A 6,081-nucleotide genomic window follows, 5' to 3' on the forward strand; every position below is an offset into this window, starting at 1 on the left:
ACAGGCTCCTCCACATTTCAAAATGATTTGCGTGAGGGCATAGGGATACGCGGGTGAAGTGAAACATTTAATAATTTCAGGCTTGGTCAGGGCAAGAGCCGGTGGGCCTTCCAATGAGGCCCCCTCGGGCAGAAAATCATAGAGATGGAAGGGCCACTTGGGCAGTAGAGTCCAGGTTTTTGTTTTTAAAGCGTCAGCTGTAGATGAAGCTAAGAATAGAGAGCTTGGTAGACCTAGGGACCAATTGTTCGAACAGATGAGAAGAAATTTGAATCAGATCTTTTTACTGTGTGCTCTTTTAGGAGGACCTTACTTGGGGAAAAACACATTTTTTTTAAAGGACGTTATTATGACGTAAATTAAATGGAATACTGGAGGTCTTATGGCTCTTATCTCAAAGGATTGTTTAGCCACACCTGGAATACTCTACTATAATTATACTGTACTATAATCCCAATTGCCTATTAAGAGAAATTTTGAATGAAATCAAAACCTTTATTCCGGCCGTTAGCTCAGCGAGGACTACAATAACAATATGTCAACCTAAAATTACTAATAAATTAATAATAATAAATTAATAATTACTAATAAATCTAAAATGTAATAAAGTACAATAGCAGTAACAGGACTTAATTTTTTAGATTTTTATCCAGCCTTTCATACATGAACTCAGGGCAATAATCCTCCTATCTTTCCTACAATGATAATCTTGACAGCTGGGCTGAAAAAATGACTGGCTTGTTCACACAATAAGCTTCTGCAGCTAGCTATAGATTTAAAATCTGGTTCTCATTTATAGCAATCTAGCTCCGCCATATCCCATTAGCTGTACCAATTCAACAATGGAACCAAATAACCAGAGAAGTGGTCCGCTCTCCCTCATTGGCCATGGAAAGTCTTTGATCTTTCAACAAACACTATGCAGCCTTCTATCTGGAATGCTTTACTCTGGATTCTTGCATGGAATAGAGGAATGTTTTTATTTATTTACTAATCAAATTTATATCTCTGCCTTATCTCACATAAAGTGGTTCTTGAGTGGGTACAAGTGAAGCAAACAACAAATATAAAAACAATGTATATAAAATCCATATTGAAAGGTAAATACTGTATAAAAACAAATATGCAAACCCTAGGCAAAGAGGATAAAAATGGCCACCTAAGCAATAGTGCAATTTAGGCATATTTCCGTAGCCCCAAGCCAAATAATACAAATTTGTTTTAAGAGACTTCTGGAATGTCAAAAGATATGGAGCTGATTTAATCTCAGGACTGGGGGCAAGAAACTTCCATAAGCAGGTTCTGCAATAGTGAAAGCAATACTCCTAGTACCCATCAAATGTAGATCCCTAGCTGATATACCTGTAGCATGACTTCTCTGCCAGATTTAATGTGGTTGGTTGTAATAGCCAAGGAGAGTTGGTTCCTTAGATCTCCTTAGTTCCATAACCAATCCTATGGCATGAAGGGCTTTTCAGGTTTAAATCAGCAATTTGAGTTGGAACCAGAAGCAAAATAGCAACTAATGTTGCTTAGGAGCATAGGTGCAACATACACTGTTCTAGGAGTGTGCATAACTACTCATGCTGCTGCATTCTGTACCAGTTGAACCATCCTTTTCAAGGACATATAGGGCCTGTTGCAGGAGTCCAGTCTGTAGGTCATTAGGGCATGATTTAAGTAGGGCCTGCTGATTCAGGAAACGATGCAACTACTGCATAAGATTAACATCTAGAAACAAAGTTATAACTAAAAGCCAGTATGGGTTTATTAAAAACAGATCATGCCGAACCTATTTCATTCTTTGACAAAGTGACTAAATTAGGAGACCAGCAAAATGCTGTGGACACTTCTAGACTTCAGCAAGGCATTCGACAAAGTAGACCACAACCTACTTCTTAGTAAGCTAGAAAAATGTGGGATAGATAGCATCACCACAGATGGATTTGTAACTGGCTGACATATCATACTCAATGAGTTGTCCTTAATGGTACTACATCTACATGGATGGAAGTATGCAGTGGGGTGCCATAGAGGTCCGTCTTAGGCTCAGTACTCTTCAATATCATCATAAATGATTTAGATGAGGGAATAGAAAGGGAACTCATCAAATTTGCAAATGACACTAAGCTGGCAGGAATAGCCAATGCCCCAGAAGACAAACTCAGAATCCAAAAAGATATTGACAAACTTGAACAATAGGCCCGATCCAACAACATGAAATTTAATGTGGAAAAAAGCAAGGTTTTACACTTAGGCAGGAAAAACCAGATTAGGCAAAACCTGGTTCAAAAACAGTAACTGTGAAAGGGACCTTGGACAATCACTGAAACATAAGCCAGCTGTGTGCAGCAGCAGCCAAAAAAGCTAATACAATTCTTGGTTGTATAAACAGGCATAGAATCAAAATCACATGAAGCATTAGTACCACATTATAAAGCCCTAGTAAGGTCTCACCTGGAATACTGTTTTGGTCTTCACATTATAAAAAAGATGTTGAGACTTTGGAAAAAATGCAAAAAAGAGCAACTAAGATGCTTAAAGGCCTAGAGAGTAAAACATACGAAGAACGGTTGCAGGATTATGTAACCCCAGCCTGACATCTCTGATTCTGCTCGCCAGACTTCGGTGTCATCCTGATATCTGAGTCTGAGCTTTGCCAGGAAGGCATCAGCATTCCCTAATTCCAGCACCCCTTCCAGCACCAATCTGCAGCTTCCCCCTTGAGGTTGGTGACAATGGTGTTGGGTTGGGTTCGTCAGTCAGAACCTTGACATTGTTTTGGCTAATCTAGAGAAAAGAAGGACTAGGGGTGACATGATAGCAGTATTCCAGTATTTAAGAGGTTGCCACAAAGAGGAGGAGGTCAATTTATTTACTAAAGCACCTATAAGCAGGACAAGAAACTAATCAAGGAGAGAAGCAACCTGAAACTAAGGAGAAACTTCCTAACGGTGAGGACAACTAACCAGTGGAACAGCTTGCCATCAGAAGTTGTTGGTGCTTCATCACTGGAGGTTTTTAATAAGAAATTGGACAGTCACTTGTCTGAAATGATATAGGATCTCCTGTTTGAGCAGGGGAATGGACTAGAAGACCTCCTGCTCTATTCTGATCCAAGTTGTGCAAAAGACCTCCTAGCCATAACTTCACTTGCTCATTGGGCAGGAGTTGTGAATCTAAGAGACTCCTAAATTGTGCATTGGGTCTGTCTGAGGCAGTGCAACATCATCTAGCACCAAACCATAGTCCTGGAATCAGTGGGCCCCAAAATTTAGAGTTACCCATTCTTGCAAGGCTTTAAAATGTAGACTTTAAGAGGAAAGGAGAGAACACTGATGCCAACATAGTAGGGGCCAAGGGTGGAACATACCCTAAAAGCCTTTCCAGTTCTACTGTGAGATGGATAGCATATACATTTAATTAATAAATAGAATGTTTTGTTTCATTGCTTGTTACTTCGCTGTTAACAGGGTACCTGTCAGGCACAATGGATCAGGACCATAGGCTAAGTTGTAATTCTGAAATATTACCAAAGTTTATACACAAATATATAATCAAGTAACAGACAGCACTAAATTGGTGCTAGATAAGGGTCAATGGAATTCAGGGGGTGGGGGGCTGGATTTGGATCTCTTGTGGCAAGACAGGGACTCTAAACTGATGATGCATTTAACTCCCTCACCAGCTCTGTTCTTCTCCTATAGCAGCATCAATTCTCTTCTAATTCATCTTTCAAAGCCAGTGACAGGTTCAAAGCTGGCTTTGAAACAGCACAGAGCTAATCTGTGCTGTTTCAAAATCTACAAAAATCCACACAATTGCAAAGAATTTTCTTTATTGCTGTTATCTCAAAGTATTATTAGCCCTAACAAAGCTTTCTTGTGGACCCTGGTTCACTAAGATACTCAATATGATAGTTATTCTTCAGCAGATAGCCAAAAATACTCATTTCTGATACCAGAGCTACCAATCTGAGTATGTAATGAACAAACCCCCACCCACACCCTGCCCTCACAATTGCTGCTGCAACTTTTATATTTTATAAAAAGTAACTGATGAAGCTGATAAATAAAGATGAAGCTGGTAAAATAACAAAATCCTACATTTGATCCTTATGGAAATAACTCTTAAAATAAAAACCTAGCAATCTTTTTTTAGTTATTAACTTTGCAATATGTTATCAAAATATATTGAATTGTTGGATTCTTTATAGGTGTGCCAGTGTTCTACCAATGACTTCAAGAGCCTTGGTGGCGCAGCAGACTACAGTGCTGTTAAATAGCACCAGCTGCCTGCAATTACTGCAAGTTCAAATCTCACCAGGCTCAAGGTTGATTCAGCCTTCCATCCTTTTGAGGTAGGTAAAATGAGAACCCGGATTGTTGGGGCAATAAGCTGACTTTATATAAAAAGAACACCGCTTGACTTCCGGTTTCCTCGTCTTCGGCGGCAGCGGTGCCTTTTGAAGCTCCGCCAGCCCCGCCGCTTGTAGAGCCGCTTCGCGACTAAGAAGCGGCTCGAAAACTTCAAAAATCTTTAGGATTTTTGAAGAGAGATCGCAGGGCACAGGTTGAGCCCCTGCAACCCCCCCAGGGAATAGTTTCTGGGGAGGGAACAGGAGCGGCTCCCATTCAACCTGCTGGAACTCCGGGCGGCGTGGGACAAGTTTGCTTCTGCAGAACAAGCCGGCTACAGGAAACTTTAAACTGAAAGAAAAGGAACCAGCTTTAATAAGCAGCATACTGTTACTTGAACCCTGAAACTCGGAATCGCAAGTATTAGAGTTTTCTTGGCTTTCTAATCTGAGCGAAAAAATGCGGATGAGTGAAAGTGAACTGTAAAACCATGGTGCTTAGCCTTAGCGTTAACGAGCTGGCGAGTGTGGATTGCTGAACTCATCTTGCTTTGTTACAAAGTTTCTAAACTGCTACGAAGTTGCTTCGCTTGCAACAAGAGAAATAAGAGAGAAATTTCTCCTTTTTCAATACTGGACTTTGCTTTACTTTGGTTCTTATTTGATTAAATCTGGGGGACTTTTTCAGAAGTCTTTGTGGAGGTGGGAGAGGAAGAAGAACTTCCCTTTTTAGTAAAACCAGCCTACGTGGCAGGATGGCCTCAAAGAAGCAGGAAGCGAAGGCAACAGGAGGTGGATCTCCCACACATAAAGCACAGCCTCCCCCAGTATAACAGATACAGACTCAGAAAAAAGATTTTGATGTGGGAGATTTAAAAGAATTTATTTCTAAAACTTTGGATGATAAATTTCAAAAATCTCAACAGGAGATAGATGATAAACTTCAAAAATCACATCAGGAATTTATGCAGGAAATTAATGAAGTTAAAGATATGGTGAAACAGAATCAAAAAAAGGTGACCAAAAAAATATCAGAAGTGGCGTCTGGCCTGGCAGAATTTATTGTGAAAGTTGATTCTAAAGTTGAAGAACTTAAATCAGAAGTTAATGTTAAGATGAAAGACAATGATTATAAAATTGCTGATGTTGACAATAAAATGCAAAGAGTTGAAAATGAGATTGTGATGGTACAATTCAGGGCAATGGAGTTTGCCATACGGCTTCGAGGAATTCGAGAAGAGGAAAGACAGGATTTGAGACAGGTTTGTTCTGAGGCCCTGGCCAAGATTCTACAAGTTAATCCTGATGTGGTTTTTCACAAAATAGATAAAATTTACAGAGTGAATTCTTGGGTGGCCAGACAAAGACAATTGCCCAGAGATGTGGTCATATATTTTACAGATAGAGAGATAAGAAATGACATCCTGCAAAAATCTTTTTACACTTCTGTGCAAGTGGGGGGCTCACGAATTGGAATTTATAAAGAATTACCTTCTAAAATGCTGAAAACCAGAAAAGAATTTGGCTTTCTTGTTAAGGAATTGCAAAATTTACAGATACCATTTCGGTGGGACGCCCCAGCTGGTATAATTTTCAGATACAAGGGAGAAAGATATCGTTTGAATACCGTGGAGAAGGCAGAGCACTTTTACACTACTATTCTTAAGGAAAGAACACCATCCCCACGTACATCTACAGTTTTGGAGATTAAGGAGAGTGATGAG

Source organism: Pantherophis guttatus, chromosome 4, assembly GCF_059756535.1.
Source record: "Pantherophis guttatus breed Tessera chromosome 4, ASM5975653v1, whole genome shotgun sequence".
Taxonomy (NCBI): Eukaryota; Metazoa; Chordata; class Lepidosauria; order Squamata; family Colubridae; genus Pantherophis; species Pantherophis guttatus.